General features: G+C 46.3%; 1 protein-coding gene across 5 annotated transcripts in view; it reads left to right on the top strand.

The window, feature by feature from the left end:
• Nucleotides 1–566: 566 nt before the first annotated feature.
• The window catches only part of PTK2B (protein tyrosine kinase 2 beta), a 149,978-nt gene continuing 140,601 nt past the window's right edge, over nucleotides 567–9,943 (top strand). Inside the window, exon 1 of one of the 5 annotated variants that reach the window (XM_027773729.1) lies at nucleotides 567–779. The gene's annotated coding sequence lies outside the window, so the exon portion shown is untranslated. The remainder of the gene's footprint in view (nucleotides 780–9,943) is intronic. The other 4 variants (XM_006153230.3, XM_006153229.3, XM_006153228.3 and 1 more) reach the window with 4 other exon arrangements.

Below are 9,943 nucleotides of genomic sequence, written 5' to 3'. Positions count from 1 at the left end.
AGAGCGGATACCCTCTTTGAACTGCAAAGGAGAAAGGACCCCAGGACCAGGCTGTGTCTGTTTTCTCTGACCATTGTACTGTCCTCTCTAATCCTGTCCAACCACAGCTCAGAGACCCGGTCTTCAGTGTTCAATGTCCTGGGCCAATACTGCCAAAGCCTCTAGTAATATTCACGTGATTTGTGCCCCTCATAGGCCAGGGTCACTTTAGGGTATGGAGAACCTGGGACACAGGTGCTGAGAGTGTGGGGCTGGTAACAGTCTCCCATTCTGAAGCCAACCTTAGAAGTGTGTCCTCCAATAAGCCAGGGTGGGGTGGGAGGGAGAGGGAAGGCTGGTAGGAATTGGGGGGGGAGGGGTCAGCCCCTCCCCAGGGTCACATCTGAGGATCTTATGTGGGGCCCTGAGAATGGCAGAGATTGCCTCCCAGGTCAGCCCCAGCCTCTCGGGGAATTGGTGGCAACGTCTATTTCAGAGTTTATGGTAAGAGGCTGGAGCAGGCATACACTGACAACACACCCCACCCTTTAAGGAAGTGGGGAGGAGAGCAGCAGGGGTGTGGTTAACAACTAGGAGGAGGAGGGGGGGAACACAAACCTGTCAGCTCTCTTACTCAGCCGCAGCCGCCAGAGCAACCACGCACCTCACCTGCCAAAGCCCCCGACTCACCTGGCCAAGCCTAGGAGCAGTCGCTGGAGCCCGCGTCTCCCTCGGTGTGAGTGCCCTCCCGCGATTCACGGCTGAGCGTCGGGGTGAGAAGTTGGAGGCTTGACTAGGTGGTAAGGGTGTGTGTTTGTGTTGGGGTGATAATTCCGGGATTCTGAGTTCCTGGATGGGACTGGGACTTCCTAGAATAGGTGCCACGGGACCCAGAAAGTCCGAGCTGCGGGTGCTGTGCGCGCAGAGCTTGCTTGCTAGTCTTGGGCAGGGGAAGAGGGGTCCTATTTTTAGAGTTAATTTGAGACTAAAGATTGTTTCTTCCTCTTCATCCTCTTAACATATTCGTACAGGGGAGGCTGGGGGCCACGCTCTGAAGGCACCCATAGGCTGCCTGCCTCTAAAGGTCAGATTAGGCTTCCACACGCCGGGCTTTCAGAGTTGGACTTCAGCCGCTGCCTGAGACTTCTGCCTGAGTCCCACTTGCTCCCTTCTCTGCCCTTCAGCCCCTCCTGGGGTCACGTCCCCACCCACACCCACCCCCACTCCTCAGCATTTATTTTTTGTCACCTGAGAGGGCATCTTTGAATCAAGCCTTGATGGTAAACAAATAGGGTTCTGAAGAGGGACAGAAGACTAACTCTGGTGTGTGTGTGTGTGTGTGTGTGTGTGTGTGTGTGTGTACTGTGTGGGGACTAAAGTTAACATTCACCCCACTGGCTCTTTTGGCAGCTGCCTTTTGAATGCTTGTGCTCAAGGGTTAAGTTTTGGGCTGCCTCCCCCTGCTGTCAGGCTGTGCGTGGGCAAAGCTTTGGGGGTGCAGTGGTGTAGCATATGGGTGATGTTCTAAGCCCCCCTCCCAGGCCTGCCACCTGCCCTAGCCTCAGCCATCTGACATTGGCATCCCCCCAAAACCAATTGGGATCATTCCCCCAAACCCAGGTGGGAGAATTACAAGCAGGAGGTTGGGCCTGAAGGTGGCATTTGCCAAGAGAATTTGAAAGCCAGAGGTGGGGAGCTTCAGGCTGTCTGTAGCCAGACCTGAGCCAGCTGGAGCAGTGGGCATGGCACCACTGGGACAGGGGCAGAAGTCTACTCTCTGCTCACCTGAAAGGATGTTGCTCACCTCAGCCCCTGCCTTTCATAGCTGCTCTGGGGGGAGGGAAGAGAAAGACACAGTGGCAAAAAAGTAACTAAAGATAGAAGGGAGGAGGGAAGTTGTCATTTAGAGACCCGGCCTTGGTGAGACAGTGTGCATTCATTCATTCATTCATTCAATAAGCACTTACTGGTCTCCTAGCGAGGCCGGGCACTGCTGCTAGGTGTGGGGAGACAACGTGAATATGGCATGGCCTCTGATGGCCTGGGCAGCATGGAGAGGGATGAGGGCTGCTGTGGAAAGGTACAGAGTGTCCATCAGTCTGGTGCTGGAGGATTGTGAGAGGACACTGATCAGGGATGGCTTCCTGGCAGCAGTGACTCTTGTTGAGAACTGAAGGATCAATAGGAATTAGCCAGGCTAGGGAGAAAGGGAAAAGAGGGGCCAGTGGGTGGCATGGTTGTTAAAGTGTCTGGGTCCCACATGGCCAACTGCTTGTTTCAAGTCCCAGATCTGGCTGCTTAAAAAGCACCCCAGGCACACGTGCATGCATGCCAGAAATCCCTAGAGGAGAATGGAGGAGAAGGGATTGCAAAGTGGCCATCCCTCCTGGGAGGTGCTCTCACTCTCCTGCTAGCACAGTTACCCATAGCAAAACTAAAAACAAAAATTTAGAAGAGAGAACAACAGTCAAAATCCTAGCAAGTGCAAAGACCAGAGACTAAAAGCAGCAAGAGGCTAGAGGCAGCGTGAGTCATCCCGGAAACTGAAAGTAGCTCTGCTTGTTCAGAGCCTAGAGAGTGTAGGGCAAGGGGAAGCTGCAGAGGTAGGTAAGTGGAGACAGCTCCAGAAAGGCCTTGGAAGGCCTCACAGGCTGCCATGGCAACTCCTTTTGGAGCAACACTTGGGACCTGAAGCCCGGCATGAGACTTCCCACCATGCTTCTGAATCAAGGATAGGATTGCCAGATTTGGAGAATAAAAACATGGGACACTCAGATTTGAATTTCAGATAAGCACTGAATAATTTTTCAAAAGAATTGTTAATTTATTATTATTATTTTTATTATTATTAATTTACTATAGGGCATGCACATGCACCAGAGAGAGAAAGGGAAAGTGAGAAAGCAAGCTGCTAGGTCCAGGTCTCAAACCACTGTCAACCATGTGAGAGTCCAGTGCCTTAACCATCAACCTAAGTATTAGGTTGTGGGGAAAGTCATGATGTGTTTTTCTGTGCAAGAATGCATCATGACTTTTCCAACAACCCAATATATCCCATGCAACATTTGAGACATCCTCAGAGTTTCACTGTTTATCTGAAATTCAAAGCGAGCTGGCTGTCCTGTACTTATCTGGCAACCCAACTCGGGGAGGAAGCTGAGCATGGAGATGTGCTGGGGGCAGGGAAGGCTGAGAGCTGCTCAGTGCCCTGACAATAGTCTCAGGACATACTTATCTTGTCACTAACCCTCCTGAGTTCCCTTTTTTGGCTTCTTTATTGATTGACCATGTAATTACGTACATACATACAGATAGAGAGATATAGATACAGATCTCAATGATTTGGTCAGCTTATTTGTCTATGCAAATGGAGGAGAATGTGGAACTTCAGAAAGAAATTAGGCTTTAGAGCCTGAGGACCTGGGTTCAAATCCATATAAACCAGGTAGCTTGTTTGAGTCTCAGAATGCTTTTCTCTTTTTAAAGAATTATTTATTTTATTTTAGTTATTATTATCATTATTATTATTTAATTTGACCAGAGAGAGAGCGAGAAAGGGAAAGTGAGAAAGCAGGCCGCCAGGTCTGAGTCTCAAACCGCAGTCAACCATGTAGGAGTCCAGTGTCCTTAGCTACCATGCCACCTGCTGGCCCCCAGAATGCTTTTCTCCAGAATAAGGATAAGAGTACCTGTTTGTTTAGGTTGTTGGAAGGGTCCATGATAATGTGTGTACCTTGCCTAGTGAGTGCTATAGAAAAAGAAAGAGAAAAAAAGTGGGACCCATTAATTAATGTTTGTAATACCTTCACAGGGAGTGGCCAGAACAGCAATTATAAAGTGGCTAATTTTTTTCCATTTGTATTTATGGAACACTAAGAGGTCTCAGAGGAAATAAGTAGTAGGATTTCTGCTTCTAACAAAGAGAAGGGTGAGCCCCTGGGTGGGGGAGGAAAGCCTAACTAGATTTTTCAGCTTTTTCATTCTCTTCCCATATGACCTGCTGCAAGGGGAGGAGAAATCCAACTCTTCTTGGAAGGTGGCAAGTAGGTGGGAAGGGGAGAGGCTCAAAGTCGAATAAACTGATGGGATACCTGAATGAATGAGGAGAGAGAATCCACGTAAAACCCCAGCTCAGAGTCCGACATAGACGCATGTGCCATAACATTTAGCTGTCATGATGCCCACTTTTATAATGAGTTCTTTACTAGAAAAAAGAGAGCTCAAGGATAGATGTAGTAAGGTTGCCCTGAGAACCACCTCTTGACTTTAATGGGAGCATTTGTAGGAACAAATTAGGGGCCTCTTGAAAGGAAACATGGAGGCAGTCAAGAATTTGTTAAGAGAAAGAGGAAATGGAAAGTGTGTTTCCCTCGTGGGAACTGCTGGGTTAAATATGGTCCATCTTTCCAGTGGCTAAATCTCCTCAGCCCTCTGCTCAGTGATAGGGATTTCGTCCTTAGCCCTTTAAAGTAGCATTTGCTAAGTGACAGAGAAATCATTTGCTGTGAGGTAGTTAGAGGTGTTCCACTGAGAAGAGCTTACACTTGGACATGTGTCATGCATGGTCAAGGTTATAATAAGTCCTGCAGAAAAGACACATTTGTGGCTGGGCTTAACTCAGTGTTTCTTAAATTTGCCTATAGAATCTTTGCAGGTTCTTGGGACCAGCAGGTGGCATGGTGGTTAAGATGTTGGACACTCCCACATGGCCAACCACGGTTTGAGTCCTGGACCTGGTGGCTTCCTTTGTCTCTTTCTCTCTCTCTCTCTCTCTGTGTGTGTGTGTGTGTGTGTGTGTGTATGTGTTCTCTCTCTCTCTCTCTCTGGTCATATTAAAATAAATGAATGAATAAATAAAATTAAATAAATAATAATAATAAAAAGAATCTTTGCAGGTTCTTAAGGAAACTAGTGTTCCATATCTAGAGAATGTCAATGTGGGTGCAGTTTTGGGGACCAAGTGGATCCTTCAGAAGACATTGTTCCTTCTGTAACTCTAGCCAGGATGGACCTAATTCATCCTAGATGCAGCAGTATCCAACTTTGAGAAGATCTTCAAAGCATGAGCTCTTATATGCTGCTTTCCTGGAAATCACACATTCTTCATAGACACGAACTCCTACCTACATCAGCCTAACCCTTCCCCCTGCAGCTTAGGATCATGTTTTGTTGAAAAAAAAAAAAAAAAAAAAAGGTCTAAGTCTCTTAGCACTTATCTCTCCATGATAATGGTAGTAGCTCCACATGTCCTGAATGCGGGTAGGACAAATGAAATGGATGATGAGAATAGGGAAAGGGAGGGTGGCTACCCGGGGTGGACACTGCATAATCGGTATCCCAGTCCCTTCTTTTCTTTCTGCCCAAGAGTCATGTGTCTGGGGACCACATGGTCCTGGCCCTCCAGGTGAATGGGGTTCTGAGATGGTCACATAGGGATGGACGTGATTGGGGCTGAAAGTGTGGTCATAAAGAGAAGTTTGATTGTTTTGATGATAGATTTGGGTCAATTCCATGGGAAAGGAAGAATAGCAGAGATGATGACAGTCTCTACAACACTAATAGGCTGTTTTGACCCAAGCAGTCAAGTGGTCAAGAGTCTTGTCTCAAAATTAATCTGTCTGCATTTCAACAAACTCTAGCTTTGGAACTCCCTGAGTGACCTTAGGCAGGTCATTTAGCACTTGCTTCCTCTTTTGTAAAATGATAACAGGGTTTTGGGTATGGATGGAGTGAGATAGTGTAACAGGACTTTTTTGTGTGGATGGAGTGAGATAGTATGTGCTGGAGTAATATTCAAAATACAAACAGACACTAAAGACTGGGCATGGGTCAAACAGAACTGAGAGCAGCCACGATCTGAAAAGGATTTCGGGATTAGAGAGGCCCCTTGCTGTGCCAGGACTCACCCCATTGATCCCAAATCACAGACATTCTGGGGGCAGGGGTGGAGGGGGTGGGAGGCAGCCTTCAAGGGGCTGGGGCAGTGGATGTTAACCAATGAGTAGGGACTATTTCAAGATGGCCTTATGCACCAGCTTAGTAATAACCTCAACTGTACACAAAACATTTAGACTCTCAATAGCACAAAGCGGGCATCAAGGAAGTGTTAGCACATTGCATGATTAGACTTATGGCTACATCGCAACTGGGAGGATAGAGCCATCTTCTGAGAGGCAGCCAACAGCTTGTTCTGGGTGCCTGTCTTAAAGACATGCATCAGGTATGCAACAGAATTCACTTCTGTTCACCCCTTTCCCAGTGGCTGAATTTTATGAAAAGCTAGGCATAGTTTGCTCTTTAACCACCAGAGAGAGTATTTACTAATACCCACTGGGCGCTGGAGTCCGAATGGTTATTTGAAGTGTTCAGAGAGCTGACAGGCAAGAGAAAATGGTGGTTTCACTTTCTGGGCTTTTTCACGTTGTGCATAAAACTCTGAGCTGTGGGAGGGGGTAGGGGGAAGAGGACTCCTTTTTGAGTCACTCTGCTATTTCCCAAGGTATAATTATTACTCATGATGACAGTTTGATTCAGAAAGCAGACTCAGGGCTGCATATTGCAATGCATTTCTTACCTAGATGCAATGGGCAGATTGATACCAGTACAGATTTGGATTTTCAAGAGACCCTCCAGGTAGGCAATGGGTGGGCTATAGGAATGGATGCTGCTTTGATTTTCTGGGTCTTCCCAGCCTTTCCCTTTTCCCAGAGTAAGATGATGGCTGCTTTTTGTAAGGAAGCCAGTCGATGTGATTGGAAAATCCACCCATCCCCATAGAAAGACAAGCCTTCTCCTTTTATATCTTGGCTATTGTTCACTAATATTTTTCCCCTCTCCAATTCTCCCTCTTTCCTTTTATGTTCTGAAATCCACCCACACAGAATCTGGCAAGATCATTCATTGAAGACAGGGAGCTCAAAGGAATCCACTTTGCCCAGTGTTTAGAATTTGGTACTGGGTTTAATTTGTGCCATGGGCCAGTCTCACTTTCGGTTGGGTTACTCCTCCCAATATTTTGGAGGGCAGTCCCCTTTTTCATGTCCTTTCCTGCTTTGAGCATCTCCCACCTGATACTCTGAGACGCTCCCAAGCTGTTTCAGGTCCACTGCTGCACATGGGCTCAGGAGGCTCCTCTGGGCCTTTGCTCCTCCAGGAGATCCTTACCCACTGAGAGAAAATGACCCTGCTGTGATCCTGACCACTTGGAGCACCACACTGTTTTGACTTCTAAATTAAGGAACTTTGAATCCCTATGGAGTCCAGACTCTTAAGCACTTCTCTTTGTTCTTCAGGAGCATTTAGAATTAGAGCCCAACTCCTGTCCCTTTGGGTTGACCACCCTTCCTGTCCATAGTTTCTGCTCCAGGCAGGTTATATAAGAGCTGATGCTCTGTAGCAGCAACCAATCAAGTCCCCTTCACTATTTGCACAGTTCCTAGGCATTAACATGCAGTGATGGCAACAGTTTTAAGTGGGCTCAACACAACCTTCAATCCTCAAGCCCCCAGCTCTAGCTCAAGTCGTCTTTTCACCTGAGTTAGTAGAAAGAGGGTCAGAGGCCAGCAGGCCTGGACTCTGGTCTGGATTCTTCCATTTGTGAGCTGTGTGAGAGTAAGCAAATCTCTTTACTCTTCCAATCTCCCTTATCTCATTTGAAAATGAACAGTTAGTACTGCCTCCCTGATAGGGTCATTGAGAGAAATACTTGGCCTATGAAAATTAACGTTCTATAAGCTATCATAAGCATTGTCTCAAGAAATATGAAGAATTTAGGATCAGAAAGATGTGGGTTTAACTTTTTTTTTTCTTTTCAAGAGGACACATGTGGTCTCCAGAGAGACAGGTAGATGGAGAAAGCACCCCTTATGGGTCCCTTCTCCTTTTCTCCATCCCATCTAGATTTGGGGCACTCACACACATGAACCTAGCATGTATTTCAAGCCATCAAGGCCAGGATTCGAATCATGTGATCAGCAATGTGAAATCCAGTTCCCTTAATAACTAGGCCACTAGGGTTTGACTTTGAACCCTTAACGCCATTGTTTGACAACTTCAAGTCATGGAAGCCCTCTGAGCCTTAGTTTGCCCATTTGTAATTCCTTGTAGGCATTTGTTAAATGTTTCTCTCCATCTCCACCCACTTCACTCTCAGAGTACAATCTTTTGTCATCAAACTTGAGGGACCATATCTGTCCTCAGAGAGTTTACAGTCTGGCTGGGGAGGTAATATATGAAGATAACCAATTTAAGGGGGACTTAACAGTCCATAAAAGAGGCACAAAATGTTATAAATTTAGAGGACAGAGAGATTCCTTCTGGCTAGGGAGTCTGGGAACACTTCCCTGAAAAATTGGCATTTTGAAAAGCTCTGAATGAATAATTAGGATATAGCTTATGGGACTCAGGATGGTGGCTGTGGTCAAAGCAGAGTGTAAGCAATAGCAGATAGGTGGAAAATCATCGCTTGAGTGATTCCTTCTGGGTAGATCCAAGAATGGCAAAAGGCAACAGAAGATAAGAGTGGAAAATAAGGGAAGGTTTGAACTTGGAGGCTGAAGAGTTTGGGCATTATTCTGAAAGCCATAGGTGTGGGAATTTAGGTGGTAGGAAGCTGTTGAAGGTGTTGAATTGGATGAAGGTGCCATGAGCAGATTTAGGCATCCCTGTGTAAAGTGACTCTGGGAGAAGGGACTTGAACTTGCAGGAGGAGCAGACAGGAGACTATTATAATAGTTTAGGTCTTGTAAGTCTGAATAAATTATAGAATTGTGAAATTCACACTGACTTGGGAGTCTTAGAGAGTATCTACGTATCAACGGGAGGCTTCTACTTTCTCTGAATTGAAATGGATTCTTAGATGAATTTAACAGATGTAGGGCTTAAGGGAGCATTATATTGTTTAGGTTATAAAAGTAATTTTCCATTCTCCTTCACTCTCTCCTTGTCTGTTTTTGATTCACACATAAGCCCCTCTCCCACAGTCTCACCTTTGCAAGGTATGTGTTAAATCCATCTAGAGCTCTTTATGCCAACTTCTGTGTAGCAGCCTCTTAGTCAAGTTAGAAAATGTACTCAGAGCTGCAACCCTTTCTTCACCCTCATCCCCAGTGGCTGTCTGGATGCAGAGGATTGCCTGGGCCTACCTCCCACCTGATCTCCCTCTCTTGCTTCAGCCTTCACTCTCGAGAATCTTAGAACATCTCTGCTTCAGTGATTCTCCTTAAATGTTATATCTTAGAAACTAACCTCTTCTTCTCACGCCAATTTATCTCTTCTGGGATCCCTCTCTCTCCATGCAGCTGTTATTCTCTCCCTGACCCAGGTCAGAGACCTTGTCATTAACTCCCATTCTTTATTCCTTTGTTTTTCTCTGCTCATATCTTGCCCATCACTAAATCCTTCATGCCTCTCGTTCCTTCCTTCCCTTTTCTATGACCTCTGCTCTAACCCAAGCCTTATTACCTAATATTACTTAATATTACCTAAGAGTCTCTCACCTTCCTATCTCTAGTTCCCTCAGTATCTCCCCAGTGCCTCTAGGCAAATCTGGGTCCCATAAATGTACTACTCAGTGCTCTCCTTTATCCGATCTTAATCTGCCCTTCTAACCAAAGGAAGCCCTTATCCCAGCCAGCCTTCTCCGCTCTCCTGTGCACATCAAACCTTTGCTCCAGTCCTGTGTCCTACCTGGAATGCCAGCCCCATCCAACTTCCTTTGGCCTACTTATTCCTGCAAGGCTGAGATCATGACCCACCCATTCAGAAACCTGAGCTTACCACTGTAGCCTCTGGACTTCTTTGTATCCTCTGATCGCCCACAATTTATCAACTTAATCCAATACTAAATTCCTCCCAGGCAGGGTAGTACCTTTCATTTTTATCTTCCTTCCTAGTTCCCTCAAATCCCCAAAACCAGGCAATTCCATTTCCCTGGGCCAAGGAAATATGATACCTTCTTCCCTAC

This window comes from Tupaia chinensis, unplaced genomic scaffold, assembly GCF_000334495.1.
Source record: "Tupaia chinensis unplaced genomic scaffold, TupChi_1.0 Scaffold000366_1, whole genome shotgun sequence".
In the NCBI taxonomy this organism is placed as follows: Eukaryota; Metazoa; Chordata; class Mammalia; order Scandentia; family Tupaiidae; genus Tupaia; species Tupaia belangeri.
This window is presented reverse-complemented; position numbering and strand designations above follow the sequence as displayed.